The following is an 18,470-nucleotide window of genomic DNA, read 5'->3' as shown; positions in this document are numbered from 1 at the left end:
AAATACCTGACTCTTCTTACTGTCTATGTTTTGAACCATTCATGTGACACTAGTTATAGATTCCGATGCTTCACTTCAGGTTTACTGTATCCCTCTGACCTTCTTATTGACGATGTAACACAGAAATTGCATCGGAATTAAATACAAAAGGCACAATGCCGACTTAAGTAAAAGAAAACTGACTTTTCTTACTGTCTATGTTTTGAACCATTCTTGTGACTCTTGCTACAGATTGCGATGCTTCACTTCAGGTTTACTGTATCACTCTGACCTTCTTATTGACGATGCAACACAGAAATTGCATCGGAATTAAAAACAAAAGGCACAATGCCGACTTAAGTACAAGAAAACTGACTCTTCTTACTGTCTATGTTTCAACCATTCCTGTGACAATAGTTATAGATTCCGAGGCTTCACTTCAGGTTTACTGTATCCCTCTGACCTTCTTATTGACGATGAAACACAGAAATTGCATCGGAATTAAATACAAAAGGCACAATGCCGACTTAAGTACAAGAAAACTGACTCTTCTTACTGCCTATGTTTTGAACCATTCATGTGACACTTGTTATAGATTACGATGCTTCACTTCAGGTTTACTGTATCCCTCTGACCTTCTTATTGACGATGAAACACAGAAATTGCATCGGAATTAAATACAAAAGGCACAATGCCGACTTATGTACAAGAGAACTGAGTCTTCTTACTGCCTATGTTTGAACCATTCATGTGACACTAGTTATAGATTCCTATGCATCACTTCAGGTTTACCGTATCCCTCTGACCTTCTTATTGACGATGAAACACAGAAATTGCATCGGAATTAAATACAAAAGGCACAATGCCGACTTAAGTACGAGAAAACAGACTCTTCTTACTGTCTATGTTTGAACCATTCCTGTGACACTAGTTATAGATTCCGAAGCTTCACTTCAGGTTTACTGTATCCCTCTGACCTTCTTATTGACGATGAAACACAGAAATTGCATCGGAATTAAAGGCACAGTGCCGTCTTAAGTACAAGAAAACTGACTCTTCTTACTGTCTATGTTTTGAACCATTCCTGCGACACTAGTTATAGATTCCGTTGTTTCACTTCAGGTTTACTGTATCCCTCTGACCTTCTTATTACGATGAAACACAGAAATTGCATCGGAGTTCAATACAAAATGCACAATGCCGACTTAAGTACAAGAAAACTGACTCTTCTTAGTGTATATGTTTTGAACCATTCCTGTGACACTAGTTATGGATTCCGATGCTTCACATCAGGTTTACTGTATCCCTCTGACCTTCTTACTAACGATGAAACACAGATATTGCATCGGAATTAAATACAAAAGGCACAATGCCGACTTAAGTACAAGGAAACTGACTCTTCTTACTGTCTATGTTTTGAACCATTCCTGTGACACTAGTTATAGATTCCGATGCTTCACTTCAGGTTTACTGTATCCCTCTGAACTTCTTATTGACGATGAAACACAGAAATTGCATCGGAATTAAATACAAAAGGCACAATGCCGACTTAAGTACAAGAAAACTGACTCTTCTTACTGTCTATGTTTTGAACCATTCCTGTGACACTAGTTATAGATTCCGATGCTTCACTTCAGGTTTACTGTATCCTTCTGACCTTCTTATTGACGATCAAACACAGAAATTACATCGGAATTAAATACAAAAGGCACAATGCCGACTTAAGTACATGAAAACTGAGTCTTCGTACTGTCTATGTTTTGAACCATTCCTGTGACACTAGTTATAGATTCCGATGTTTCACTTCAGGTTCACTGTATCCCTCTGACCTTCTTATTGACGATGAAACACTGAAATTGCATCGGAATTAAATACAAAAGGCACAATGCCGACTTAAGTACAAGAAAATTGACTCTTCTTACTGTCTATGCTTTGAACCATTCCTCTGACACTAGTTATAGATTCCGATGCTTCACATCAGGTTTACTGTATCCCTCTGACCTTCTTATTGACGATGAAACACAGAAATTGCATCGGAATTAAATACAAAAGGCACTACGCCTACTTAAGTACAAGAAAACTGACTCTTCTTACTGTCTATCTTTTGAACCATTCCTGTGACACTAGTTATAGATTCCGATGCATAACTTCAGGTTTACCGTATCCCTCTGACCTTCTTATTGACGATGAAACATAAAAATTGCATCGGAATTAAATACAAAAGGCACAATGCCGACTTAAGTACGAGAAAACAGACTCTTGTTACTGTCTATGTTTGAACCATTCCTGTGACACTAGTTATAGGTTCCGAAGCTTCACTTCAGGTTTACTGTATCCCTCTGACCTTCTTATTGACGATGAAACACAGAAATTGCATCGGAATTAAATACAAAAGGCACAATGCGGGCCTAAGTACATGAAAACTGACTCTTCTTAATTTCTAAGTTTTGAACCATTCCTGTGACACTAGTTATAGATTCCGATGGTTAGCTTCAGCTTTACAGTATACCTCTGACCTTGTTATTGACGATGAAACACAGAAATTGCATCGGAATTAAATACAAAAGGCACAATGCCGACTTAAGTACAAGAAAACTGACTCTTCTTACTGTCTATGTTTTGAACCATTCCTGTGACACTAGTTATAGATTCCGATGCTTCACTTCTGGTTAATTGTATCCCTCTGACTTTCTTATTGACGATGTAACACAGAAATTGCATCGGAATTAAATACAAAAGGCACAATGCCGACTTAAGTACAAGAAAACTGACTCTTCTTACTGCCTATGTTTTGAACCATTCATGTGACACTAGTTATAGATTACGATGCTTCACTTCAGGTTTACTGTATCCCACTGACCTTCTTATTGACGATGAAACACAGAAATTGCATCGGAATTAAATACAAAAGGCACAATGCCGACTTATGTACAAGAGAACTGAGTCTTCTTACTGCCTATGTTTGAACCATTCATGTGACACTAGTTATAGATTCCGATGCATCACTTCAGGTTTACCGTATCCCTCTGACCTTCTTATTGACGATGAAACACAGAAAATGCATCGGAATTAAATAAAAAAGGCACAATGCCGACTTAAGTACGAGAAAACAGACTCTTCTTACTGTCTATGTTTGAACCATTCCTGTGACACTAGTTATAGATTCCGAAGCTTCACTTCAGGTTTCCTGTATCCCTCTGACCTTCTTATTGACGTTGAAACACAGAAATTGCATCGGAATTAAAGGCACAGTGCCGTCTTAAGGTCAAGAAAACTGACTCTTCTTACTGTCTATGTTTTGAACCATTCCTGCGACACTAGTTATAGATTCCGTTGTTTCACTTCAGGTTTACTGTATTCCTCTGACCTTCTTATTGACGATGAAACACAGAAATTGCACCGGAATTGAATACAAAAAGCACAATGCCGACTTAAGTACAAGAAAACTGACTCTTCTTACTGACTATGATTTGAATCATTCATGTGACACTAGTTATAGATTCCGATGCTTCACTTCAGGTTTGCTGTATCCCTCTGACCTTCTTATTGACGATGTAACACAGAAATTGCATTGGAGTTAAATACAAAAGGCACAATGCCGACATAAGTACAAGAAAACTGACTCTTCTTACAGTCTATGATTTGAACCATTCCTGTGACACTAGTTATTGATTCCGATGCTTTACTTCAGGTTTACTGTATCCCTCTGACCTTCCTATTGACGATGAAACACAGATATTGCATCGGAATTAAACACAAAAGGCACAATGCCGACTTAAGTACAAGAAAACTGACTCTTCTTACAGTCTATGATTTGAACCATTCCTGTGACACTAGTTATTGATTCCGATGCTTTACTTCAGGTTCAGTGTATCCCTCTGACCTTCTTATTGACGATGAAACACAGAAATTGCATCGGAATTAAATACAAAAAGTACAATGCCGACTTAAGTACATGAATACTGACTCTTCTTACTGTCTATGTTTTGAACCATTCCTTTGACACTAGTTATAGATTCCGATGCATCACTTCATTTTTACTGTATCCCTCGGACCTTCTTATTGACGATGAAACACAGAAATTGCATCGGAATTAAATAGAAAAGGCACAATTCCGACTTAAGTACAAGAAAACTGACTCTTCTTACTGTCTATGCTTTGAACCATTCCTGTGACACTAGTTATAGATTCCGATGCTACTTCTGGTTTACTATATCGCTCTGACCATCTTATTGTCGATGAAACACAGAAATATCATCGGAATTAAATACAAAAGGCAAATGCCGATTTAAGTACAAGAAAACTGACTCTTCCTACTGTCGATGTTTTGAACCATTCCTGTGACACTAGTTATAGATTCCGATGCTTCACTTCAGGTTTACTGAATTCCTCTGACCTTCTTATTGACGATGAAACACAGAAATTGCATCGGAATTAAATACAAAAGGCACAATGCGGACCCAAGTACAAGAAAACTGACTCTTCTTAATTTCTAAGATTTGAACCATTCCTGTGACACTAGTTATAGATTCCGATGGTTAGCTTCAGCTTTACAGTATACCTCTGACCAACTTATTGATGATGAAACACAGAAATTGCATCGGAATTAAATACAAAAGGCACAATGCCTACATAAGTACAAGAAAACTGACTCTTCTTACTGTCTATGTTTTGTACTATTCCTGTGACACTAGTTATAGATTCCGATGCTTCACTTCTAGTTAATTGTATCCCTCTGACCTTCTTATTGACATTGAAACAGAGAAATTGCATCGGAATTAAATACAAAAGGCACAATGCCGACTTAAGTACAAAATACCTGACTCTTCTTACTGTCTATGTTTTGAACCATTCATGTGACACTAGTTATAGATTCCGATGCTTCACTTCAGGTTTACTGTATCCCTCTGACCTTCTTATTGACGATGTAACACAGAAATTGCATCGGAATTAAATACAAAAGGCACAATGCCGACTTAAGTAAAAGAAAACTGACTCTTGTTACTGTCTATGTTTTAAACCATTCTTGTGACTCTTGCTACAGATTGCGATGCTTCACTTCAGGTTTACTGTATCCCTCTGACCTTCTTATTGACGATGCAACACAGAAATTGCATCGGAATTAAATACAAAAGGCACAATGCCGACTTAAGTACAAGAAAACTGACTCTTCTTACTGACTACGTTTGAACCATTCATGTGACATTTGTTATAGATTCCGATGCTTCACTTCAGGTTTACAGTATCCCTCAGATCTTATTATTGACGATGAAACACAGTAATTGCATCGGCATTAAATAGAAAAGGCACAATGCCGTCTTAAGTACAAGAAAACTGACTCTTCTTACTGTCTATGTTTTGAACCATTCCTGTGACACTAGTTATAGATTCCGATGTTTCACTTCAGGTTTACTGTATCCCTCTGACATTCTTATTGACCATGAAACACAGAAATTGCATCGGAATTAAATACAAAAGGCACAATGCCGACTTAAGTACGAGAAAACAGACTCTTCTTACTGTCTATGTTTGAACCATTCCTGTGACACTAGTTATAGATTCCGAAGCTTCACTTCAGGTTTACTGTATCCCTCTGACCTTCTTATTGACGATGAAACACAGAAATTGCATCGGAATTAAAGGCACAGTGCCGTCTTAAGTACAAGAAAACTGACTCTTCTTACTGTCTATGTTTTGAACCATTCCTGTGACACTAGTTATAGATTCCGATGCTTCACTTCAGGTTTACTGAATTCCTCTGACCTTCTTATTGACGATGAAACACAGAAATTGCATCGGAATTAAATACAAAAGGCACAATGCGGACCCAAGTACAAGAAAACTGACTCTTCTTAATTTCTAAGATTTGAACCATTCCTGTGACACTAGTTATAGATTCCGATGGTTAGCTTCAGCTTTACAGTATACCTCTGACCAACTTATTGACGATGAAACACAGAAATTGCATCGGAATTAAATACAAAAGGCACAATGCCTACATAAGTACAAGAAAACTGACTCTTCTTACTGTCTATGCTTTGTACCATTCCTGTGACACTAGTTATAGATTCCGATGCTTCATTTCTAGTTAATTGTATCCCTCTGACCTTCTTATTGACGTTGAAACACAGAAATAGCATCGGAATTAAATACAAAAGGCACAATGCCGACTTAAGTACAAAATACCTGACTCTTCTTACTGTCTATGTTTTGAACCATTCATGTGACACTAGTTATAGATTCCGATGCTTCACTTCAGGTTTACTGTATCCCTCTGACCTTCTTATTGACGATGTAACACAGAAATTGCATCGGAATTAAATACAAAAGGCACAATGCCGACTTAAGTAAAAGAAAACTGACTCTTGTTACTGTCTATGTTTTAAACCATTCTTGTGACTCTTGCTACAGATTGCGATGCTTCACTTCAGGTTTACTGTATCCCTCTGACTTTCTTATTGACGATGCAACACAGAAATTGCATCGGAATTAAATACAAAAGGCACAATGCCGACTTAAGTACAAGAAAACTGACTCTTCTTACTGCCTATGTTTTGAACCATTCATGTAACACTAGTTATAGATTCCGATGCTTCACTTCAGGTTTACTGTATCCCTCTGACCTTCTTATTGACGATGTAACACAGAAATTGCATCGGAATTAAATACAAAAGGCACAATGCCGACTTAAGTAAAAGAAAACTGACTCTTGTTACTGTCTATGTTTTAAACCATTCTTGTGACTCTTGCTACAGATTGCGATGCTTCACTTCAGGTTTACTGTATCCCTCTGACCTCCTTATTGACGATGCAACACAGAAATTGCATCGGAATTAAATACAAAAGGCACAATGCCGACTTAAGTACAAGAAAACTGACTCTTCTTACTGTCTACGTTTGAACCTTTCATGTGACATTTGTTATAGATTCCGATGCTTCACTACAGGTTTACAGTATCCCTCAGATCTTATTATTGACGATGAAACACAGTAATTGCATCGGCATTAAATAGAAAAGGCACAATGCCGTCTTAAGTACAAGAAAACTGACTCTTCTTACTGTCTATGTTTTGAACCATTCCTGTGACACTAGTTATAGATTCCGATGTTTCACTTCAGGTTTACTGTATCCCTCTGACATTCTTATTGACCATGAAACACAGAAATTGCATCGGAATTAAATACAAAAGGCACAATGCCGACTTAAGTACAAGAAAACTGACTCTTCTTACTGTCTATGTTTCAACCATTCCTGTGACAATAGTTATAGATTCCGATGCTTCACTTCAGATTTACTGTATCCCTCTGACCTTCTTATTGACGATGAAACACAGAAATTGCATCGGAATTAAATACAAAAGGCACAATGCCGACTTAAGTACAAGAAAACTGACTCTTCTTACCGCCTATGTTTTGAACCATTCATGTGACACTACTTATAGATTACGATGCTTCACTTCAGGTTTACCGTATCCCTCTGACCTTCTTATTGACGATGAAACACAGAAATTGCATCAGAATTAAATACAAGAGGCACAATGCCGACTTAAGTACGAGAAAACAGACTCTCCTTACTGTCTATGTTTGAACCATTCCTGTGACACTAGTTATAGATTCCGAAGCTTCACTTCAGGTTTACTGTATCCCTCTGACCTTCTTATTGACGATGAAACACAGAAATTGCATCGGAATTAAAGGCACAGTGCCGTCTTAAGTACAAGAAAACTGACTCTTCTTACTGTCTATGTTTTGAACCATTCCTGCGACACTAGTTATAGATTCCGTTGTTTCACTTCAGGTTTACTGTATCCCTCTGACCTTCTTATTGACGATGAAACACAGAAATTGCATCGGAGTTCAATACAAAAGGCACAATGCCGACTTAAGTACAAGAAAACTGACTCTTCTTACAGTCTTTGTTTGAACCATTCCTGTGACACTAGGTATAGATTCCGATGCTTCACTTCAGGTTTACTGAATCCCTCTGACCTTCTTATTGACGATGAAACACAGAAATTGCAACGGAATTAAATACAAAAGGCACAATGCCGACTTAAGTACTAGAAAACTGACTCTTCTTAGTGTCTATGTTTTGAACCATTCCTGTGACACTAGTTATGGATTCCGATGCTTCACATCAGGTTTACTGTATCCCTCAGACCTTCTTATTAACGATGAAACACAGATATTGCATCGGAATTAAATACAAAAGGCACAATGCCGACTTAAGTACAAGGAAACTGACTCTTCTTACTGTCTATGTTTTGAACCATTCCTCTGACACTAGTTATAGATTCCGATGCTTCACTTCAGGTTTAACGTATCCCTCTGACCTTCTTATTGACGATGAAACACAGAAATTGCATCGGAATTAAATACAAAAGGCACAATGCCGAATTAAGTACAAGAAAACTGACTCTTCTTACTGTCTATGTTTTGAACCATTCCTGTGACACTAGTTATAGATTCCGATGCTTCACTTCAGGTTTACTGTATCCCTCTGACCTTCTTATTGACGATCAAACACAGAAATTACATCGGAATTAAATACAAAAGGCACAATGCCGACTTAAGTACAAGGAAACTGACTCTTCTTACTGTCTATGTTTTGAACCATTCCTCTGACACTAGTTATAGATTCCGATGCTTCACTTCAGGTTTAACGTATCCCTCTGACCTTCTTATTGACGATGAAACACAGAAATTGCATCGGAATTAAATACAAAAGGCACAATGCCGAATTAAGTACAAGAAAACTGACTCTTCTTACTGTCTATGTTTTGAACCATTCCTGTGACACTAGTTATAGATTCCGATGCTTCACTTCAGGTTTACTGTATCCCTCTGACCTTCTTATTGACGATGAAACACAGAAATTGCATCGGAGTTCAATACAAAAGGCACAATGCCGACTTAAGTACAAGAAAACTGACTCTTCTTACAGTCTTTGTTTGAACCATTCCTGTGACACTAGGTATAGATTCCGATGCTTCACTTCAGGTTTACTGAATCCCTCTGACCTTCTTATTGACGATGAAACACAGAAATTGCAACGGAATTAAATACAAAAGGCACAATGCCGACTTAAGTACTAGAAAACTGACTCTTCTTAGTGTCTATGTTTTGAACCATTCCTGTGACACTAGTTATGGATTCCGATGCTTCACATCAGGTTTACTGTATCCCTCTGACCTTCTTATTGACGATGAAACACAGAAATTGCATCGGAATTAAATACAAAAGGCACTACGCCTACTTAAGTACAAGAAAACTGACACTTCTTACTGTCTATATTTTGAACCATTCCTGTGACACTAGTTATAGGTTCCGAAGCTTCACTTCAGGTTTACTGTATCCCTCTGACCTTCTTATTGACGATGAAACACAGAAATTACATCGGAATTAAATACAAAAGGCACAATGCCGACTTAAGTACATGAAAACTGACTCTTCTTACTGTCTATGTTTAGAACCATTCCTGCGACACTAGTTATAGATTCCGTTATTTCACTTCAGGTTTACTGTATCCCTCTGACCTTCTTATTGACGATGAAACACAGAAATTGCATCGGAATTAAATACAAAAGTCACAATGCCGACTTAAGTACAAGAAAACTGACTCTTCTTACTGTCTATGTTTTGAACCATTCCTGTGACACTAGTCATGGATTCCGATGCTTCACATCAGGTTTACTGTATCTCTCTGACCTTCTTATTGACGATGAAACACAGAAATTGCACCGGAATTAAATACAAAAGGCACTACGCCTACTTGAGTACAAGAAAACTGACTCTTCTTACTGTCTATCTTTTGAACCATTCCTGTGACACTAGTTATAGATTCCGATGCTTCACTTCAGGATTACTGTATCCCTCTGACGTTCTTATTGACGATGAATCACAGAAATTGCTTCGGAATTAAATACAAAAGGCACAATGCCGACTTAAGTACAAGAAAACTGACTCTTCTTACTTTCTATGTTTTGATCCATTCATGTGACACTAGTTATAGATTCCGATGCTTCACTTCAGGTTTACTGTATCCCTCCGACCTTCTTATTGCCGATGAAACACATAAATTGCATCGGAATGAAATAGAAAGGGCACAATGCCGACTTAAGTTCAAGAAAACTGACTCTTCTACTGTCTGTTTTGAACCATTCCTGTGACACTAAATATAGATTCCGATGCTTCACTTCAGGTTTACTGTATCGCTCTGACCTTCTTATTGACGATGAAACACAGAAATTGCATCGGAATTAAATACAAAAAGCACAATGCCGACTTAAGTACAAGAAAACTGACTCTTCTTACTGTCTGTGTTTTGAACCATTCCTGTGACACTAGTTATAGATTTTGATGCTTCACTTCAGGTTTACTGTATCCCTCTGACCATCTTATTGACGATGAAACACAGAAATTGCATCGGAAGTAAATACAAAAGGCACAATGCCGACTTAAGTTCAAGAAAACTGACTCTTCTTACTGTCTGTTTTGAACCATTCCTGTGACACTAAATATAGATTCCGATGCTTCACTTCAGGTTTACTGTATCCCTCTGACCTTCTTATTGACGATGAAACACAGAAATTGCATCGGAATTAAATACAAGAAGCACAATGCCGACTTAAGTACAAGAAAACTGACTCTTCTTACTGTCTGTGTTTTGAACCATTCCTGTGACACTAGTTATAGATTCCGATGCTTCACTTCAGGCTTACTGTATCCCTCTGACCTTCTTATTGACGATGAAACACAGAAATTGCATCGGAATTAAATACAAAAGGCACAATACCGACCTAAGTACAAGAAAACTGACTCTTCTTACTGTCAATGTTTTGATCCATTCCTATGACACTAGTTATAGATTCCGATGCATCACTTCAGGTTTACTGTATCCCTCTGACCTTCTTATTGCCGATGAAACACATAAATTGCATCGGAATGAAATAGAAAGGGCACAATGCCGACTTATGTTCAAGAAAACTGACTCTTCTTACTGTCTGTTTTGAACCATTCCTGTGACACTAAATATAGATTCCGATGCTTCACTTGAGGTTTACTGTATGGCTCTGACCTTCTTATTGACGATGAAACACAGAAATTGCATCGGAATTAAATACAAAAAGCACAATGCCGACTTAAGTACAAGAAAACTGACTCTTCTTACTGTCTGTGTTTTGAACCATTCCAGTGACACTAGTTATAGATTCCGATGCTTCACTTAAGGTTTACTGTATCCCTCTGACCATCTTATTGACGATGAAACACAGATATTGCATCGGAAGTAAATACAAAAAGCACAATGCCGACTTAAGTACAAGAAAACTGACTCTTCTTACTGTCTATGTTTTGAACCATTCCTGTGACACTAGTTATAGATTCCGATGCTTCACGTCAGGTTTACTGTGTCCCCCTGACCTTCTTATTGACCATTAAACACAGAAATTGAATCGGAATTAAATACAAAAGGCACAATGCCGACTTAAGTACAAGAAAACTGACTCTTCTTACTGTGTATGTTTTGAACCATTCCTGTGACACTATTTATAGATTCCGATGCTTCACTTCAGGATTACTGTATCCCTCTGACCTTCTTATTGACGATGAATCACAGAAATTGCTTCGGAATTAAATACAAATGGCACAATGCCGACTTAAGTACAAGAAAACTGACACTTCTTACTGTCTATGTTTTGATCCATTCCTGTGACACTAGTTATAGATTCCGATGCTTCTCTTCAGGTTTACTGTATCCGTCTGATCTTCTTATTGACGATGAAACACAGAAATTGCATCGGAATTAAATAGAAAAGGAACAATGCCGACTTAAGTTCAATAAAACTGACTCTTCTTACTGTCTGTTTTGAACCATTCCTGTGACACTAAATATAGATTCCGATGCTTCACTTCAGGTTTACTGTATCCCTCTGACCTTCTTATTGACGATGAAACACAGAAATTGCATCGGAATTAAATACAAAAAGCACAATGCCGACTCAAGTACAAGAAAACTGACTTTTCTTACTGTCTGTGTTTTGGACCATTCCTGTGACACTAGTTATAGGTTCCGATGCTTCACTTCAGGTTTACTGTATCCCTCTGACCATCTTATTGACGATGAAACACAGAAATTGCATCGGAATTAAATACAAAAGGCACAATGCCGACTTAAGTTCAAGAAAACTGACTCTTCTTACTGTCTGTTTTTAACCATTCCTGTGACACTAAATATAGATTCCAATGCTTCACTTAAGGTTTACTGTATCAATGTGACCTTCTTATTGACGATGAAACACAGAAATTGCATCGGAATTAAATACAAGAAGCACAATGCCGACTTAAGTACAAGAAAACTGACTCTTCTTACTGTCTGTGCTTTGAACCATTCCTGTGACACTAGTTATAGATTCCGATGCTTCACTTCAGGTTGACTGTATCCCTCTGACCTTCTTATTGACGATGTAACACAGAAATTGCATCGGAATTAAATACAAAAGGCACAATGCCGACTTAAGTAAAAGAAAACTGACTCTTCTTACAGTCTTTGTTTTGAACCATTCCTGTGACACTAGGTATAGATTCCGATGCTTCACTTCAGGTTTAATGTATCCCTCTGACCTTCTTATTGTCGATGAAACACAGAAATTGCATCGGAATTAAATACAAAAGGCACAATGCCGACTTAAGTACTAGAAAACTGACTCTTCTTAGTGTCTATGTTTTGAACCATTCCTGTGACACTAGTTATAGATTCCGATGCTTCACTTCAGGTTTACTGAATTCCTCTGACCTTCTTATTGACGATGAAACACAGAAATTGCATCGGAATTAAATACAAAAGGCACAATGCGGACCCAAGTACAAGAAAACTGACTCTTCTTAATTTCTAAGATTTGAACCATTCCTGTGACACTAGTTATAGATTCCGATGGTTAGCTTCAGCGTTACAGTATACCTCTGACCAACTTATTGACGATGAAACACAGAAATTGCATCGGAATTAAATACAAAAGGCACAATGCCTACATAAGTACAAGAAAACTGACTCTTCTTACTGTCTATGTTTTGTACCATTCCTGTGACACTAGTTATAGATTCCGATGCTTCACTTCTAGTTAATTGTATCCCTCTGACCTTCTTATTGACGTTGAAACACAGAAATTGCATCGGAATTAAATACAAAAGGCACAATGCCGACTTAAGTACAAAATACCTGACTCTTCTTTCTGTCTATGTTTTGAACCATTCATGTGACACTAGTTATAGATTCCGATGCTTCACTTCAGGTTTACTGTATCCCTCTGACCTTCTTATTGACGATGTAACACAGAAATTGCATCGGAATTAAATACAAAAGGCACAATGCCGACTTAAGTAAAAGATAACTGACTCTTGTTACTGTCTATGTTTTAAACCATTCTTGTGACTCTTGCTACAGATTGCGATGCTTCACTTCAGGTTTACTGTATCCCTCTGACCTTCTTATTGACGATGCAACACAGAAATTGCAACGGAATTAAATACAAAAGGCACAATGCCGACTTAAGTACTAGAAAACTGACTCTTCTTACAGTCTTTGTTTGAACCATTCCTGTGACACTAGGTATAGATTCCGATGCTTCACTTCAGGTTTACTGAATCCCTCTGACCTTCTTATTGACGATGAAACACAGAAATTGCAACGGAATTAAATACAAAAGGCACAATGCCGACTTAAGTACTAGAAAACTGACTCTTCTTAGTGTCTATGTTTTGAACCATTCCTGTGACACTAGTTATGGATTCCGATGCTTCACATCAGGTTTACTGTATCCCTCTGACCTTCTTATTGACGATGAAACACAGAAATTGCATCGGAATTAAATACAAAAGGCACTACGCCTACTTAAGTACAAGAAAACTGACTCTTCTTACTGTCTATATTTTGAACCATTCCTGTGACACTAGTTATAGGTTCCGAAGCTTCACTTCAGGTTTACTGTATCCCTCTGACCTTCTTATTGACGATGAAACACAGAAATTACATCGGAATTAAATACAAAAGGCACAATGCCGACTTAAGTACATGAAAACTGACTCTTCTTACTGTCTATGTTTAGAACCATTCCTGCGACACTAGTTATAGATTCCGTTATTTCACTTCAGGTTTACTGTATCCCTCTGACCTTCTTATTGACGATGAAACACAGAAATTGCATCGGAATTAAATACAAAAGGCACAATGCCGACTTAAGTACAAGAAAACTGACTCTTCTTACTGTCTATGTTTTGAACCATTCCTGTGACACTAGTCATGGATTCCGATGCTTCACATCAGGTTTACTGTATCTCTCTGACCTTCTTATTGACGATGAAACACAGAAATTGCATCGGAATTAAATACAAAAGGCACTACGCCTACTTGAGTACAAGAAAACTGACTCTTCTTACTGTCTATCTTTTGAACCATTCCTGTGACACTAGTTATAGATTCCGATGCTTCACTTCAGGATTACTGTATCCCTCTGACGTTCTTATTGACGATGAATCACAGAAATTGCTTCGGAATTAAATACAAAAGGCACAATGCCGACTTAAGTACAAGAAAACTGACTCTTCTTACTTTCTATGTTTTGATCCATTCATGTGACACTAGTTATAGATTCCGATGCTTCACTTCAGGTTTACTGTATCCCTCCGACCTTCTTATTGCCGATGAAACACATAAATTGCATCGGAATGAAATAGAAAGGGCACAATGCCGACTTAAGTTCAAGAAAACTGACTCTTCTTACTGTCTGTTTTGAACCATTCCTGTGACACTAAATATAGATTCCGATGCTTCACTTCAGGTTTACTGTATCGCTCTGACCTTCTTATTGACGATGAAACACAGAAATTGCATCGGAATTAAATACAAAAAGCACAATGCCGACTTAAGTACAAGAAAACTGACTCTTCTTACTGTCTGTGTTTTGAACCATTCCTGTGACACTAGTTATAGATTTTGATGCTTCACTTCAGGTTTACTGTATCCCTCTGACCATCTTATTGACGATGAAACACAGAAATTGCATCGGAATTAAATACAAAAGGCACAATGCCGACTTAAGTTCAAGAAAACTGACTCTTCTTACTGTCTGTTTTGAACCATTCCTGTGACACTAAATATAGATTCCGATGCTTCACTTCAGGTTTACTGTATCCCTCTGACCTTCTTATTGACGATGAAACACAGAAATTGCATCGGAATTAAATACAAGAAGCACAATGCCGACTTAAGTACAAGAAAACTGACTCTTCTTACTGTCTGTGTTTTGAACCATTCCTGTGACACTAGTTATAGATTCCGATGCTTCACTTCAGGCTTACTGTATCCCTCTGACCTTCTTATTGACGATGAAACACAGAAATTGCATCGGAATTAAATACAAAAGGCACAATACCGACCTAAGTACAAGAAAACTGACTCTTCTTACTGTCTATGTTTTGATCCATTCCTATGACACTAGTTATAGATTCCGATGCTTCACTTCAGGTTTACTGTATCCCTCTGACCTTCTTATTGCCGATGAAACACATAAATTGCATCGGAATGAAATAGAAAGGGCACAATGCCGACTTATGTTCAAGAAAACTGACTCTTCTTACTGTCTGTTTTGAACCATTCCTGTGACACTAAATATAGATTCCGATGCTTCACTTCAGGTTTACTGTATGGCTCTGACCTTCTTATTGACGATGAAACACAGAAATTGCATCGGAATTAAATACAAAAAGCACAATGCCGACTTAAGTACAAGAAAACTGACTCTTCTTACTGTCTGTGTTTTGAACCATTCCAGTGACACTAGTTATAGATTCCGATGCTTCACTTAAGGTTTACTGTATCCCTCTGACCATCTTATTGACGATGAAACACAGATATTGCATCGGAAGTAAATACAAAAGGCACAATGCCGACTTAAGTACAAGAAAACTGACTCTTCTTACTGTCTATGTTTTGAACCATTCCTGTGACACTAGTTATAGATTCCGATGCTTCACGTCAGGTTTACTGTGTCCCCCTGACCTTCTTATTGACCATTTAACACAGAAATTGAATCGGAATTAAATACAAAAGGCACAATGCCGACTTAAGTACAAGAAAACTGACTCTTCTTACTGTCTATGTTTTGAACCATTCCTGTGACACTATTTATAGATTCCGATGCTTCACTTCAGGATTACTGTATCCCTCTGACCTTCTTATTGACGATGAATCACAGAAATTGCTTCGGAATTAAATACAAATGGCACAATGCCGACTTAAGTACAAGAAAACTGACACTTCTTACTGTCTATGTTTTGATCCATTCCTGTGACACTAGTTATAGATTCCGATGCTTCTCTTCAGGTTTACTGTATCCGTCTGATCTTCTTATTGACGATGAAACACAGAAATTGCATCGGAATTAAATAGAAAAGGAACAATGCCGACTTAAGTTCAATAAAACTGACTCTTCTTACTGTCTGTTTTGAACCATTCCTGTGACACTAAATATAGATTCCGATGCTTCACTTCTGGTTTACTGTATCCCTCTGACCTTCTTATTGACGATGAAACACAGAAATTGCATCGGAATTAAATACAAAAAGCACAATGCCGACTCAAGTGCAAGAAAACTGACTTTTCTTACTGTCTGTGTTTTGGACCATTCCTGTGACACTAGTTATAGGTTCCGATGCTTCACTTCAGGTTTACTGTATCCCTCTGACCATCTTATTGACGATGAAACACAGAAATTGCATCGGAATTAAATACAAAAGGCACAATGCCGACTTAAGTTCAAGAAAACTGACTCTTCTTACTGTCTGTTTTTAACCATTCCTGTGACACTAAATATAGATTCCAATGCTTCACTTAAGGTTTACTGTATCAATGTGACCTTCTTATTGACGATGAAACACAGAAATTGCATCGGAATTAAATACAAGAAGCACAATGCCGACTTAAGTACAAGAAAACTGACTCTTCTTACTGTCTGTGCTTTGAACCATTCCTGTGACACTAGTTATAGATTCCGATGCTTCACTTCAGGTTGACTGTATCCCTCTGACCTTCTTATTGACGATGTAACACAGAAATTGCATCGGAATTAAATACAAAAGGCACAATGCCGACTTAAGTAAAAGAAAACTGACTCTTCTTACAGTCTTTGTTTTGAACCATTCCTGTGACACTAGGTATAGATTCCGATGCTTCACTTCAGGTTTAATGTATCCCTCTGACCTTCTTATTGTCGATGAAACACAGAAATTGCATCGGAATTAAATACAAAAGGCACAATGCCGACTTAAGTACTAGAAAACTGACTCTTCTTAGTGTCTATGTTTTGAACCATTCCTGTGACACTAGTTATAGATTCCGATGCTTCACTTCAGGTTTACTGAATTCCTGTGACCTTCTTATTGACGATGAAACACAGAAATTGCATCGGAATTAAATACAAAAGGCACAATGCGGACCCAAGTACAAGAAAACTGACTCTTCTTAATTTCTAAGATTTGAACCATTCCTGTGACACTAGTTATAGATTCCGATGGTTAGCTTCAGCGTTACAGTATACCTCTGACCAACTTATTGACGATGAAACACAGAAATTGCATCGGAATTAAATACAAAAGGCACAATGCCTACATAAGTACAAGAAAACTGACTCTTCTTACTGTCTATGTTTTGTACCATTCCTGTGACACTAGTTATAGATTCCGATGCTTCACTTCTAGTTAATTGTATCCCTCTGACCTTCTTATTGACGTTGAAACACAGAAATTGCATCGGAATTAAATACAAAAGGCACAATGCCGACTTAAGTACAAAATACCTGACTCTTCTTTCTGTCTATGTTTTGAACCATTCATGTGACACTAGTTATAGATTCCGATGCTTCACTTCAGGTTTACTGTATCCCTCTGACCTTCTTATTGACGATGTAACACAGAAATTGCATCGGAATTAAATACAAAAGGCACAATGCCGACTTAAGTAAAAGATAACTGACTCTTGTTACTGTCTATGTTTTAAACCATTCTTGTGACTCTTGCTACAGATTGCGATGCTTCACTTCAGGTTTACTGTATCCCTCTGACCTTCTTATTGACGATGCAACACAGAAATTGCATCGGAATTAAATACAAAAGGCACAATGCCGACTTAAGTACAAGAAAACTGACTCTTCTTACTGTCTACGTTTGAACCATTCATGTGACATTTGTTATAGATTCCGATGCTTCACTACAGGTTTACAGTATCCCTCAGATCTTATTATTGACGATGAAACACAGTAATTGCATCGGCATTAAATAGAAAAGGCACAATGCCGTCTTAAGTACAAGAAAACTGACTCTTCTTACTGTCTATGTTTTGAACCATTCCTGTGACACTAGTTATAGATTCCGATGTTTCACTTCAGGTTTACTGTATCCCTCTGACATTCTTATTGACCATGAAACACAGGAATTGCATCG

Source organism: Schistocerca serialis, unplaced genomic scaffold (genome assembly GCF_023864345.2).
Source record: "Schistocerca serialis cubense isolate TAMUIC-IGC-003099 unplaced genomic scaffold, iqSchSeri2.2 HiC_scaffold_1417, whole genome shotgun sequence".
In the NCBI taxonomy this organism is placed as follows: domain Eukaryota; kingdom Metazoa; phylum Arthropoda; class Insecta; order Orthoptera; family Acrididae; genus Schistocerca; species Schistocerca serialis.
This window is presented reverse-complemented; position numbering follows the sequence as displayed.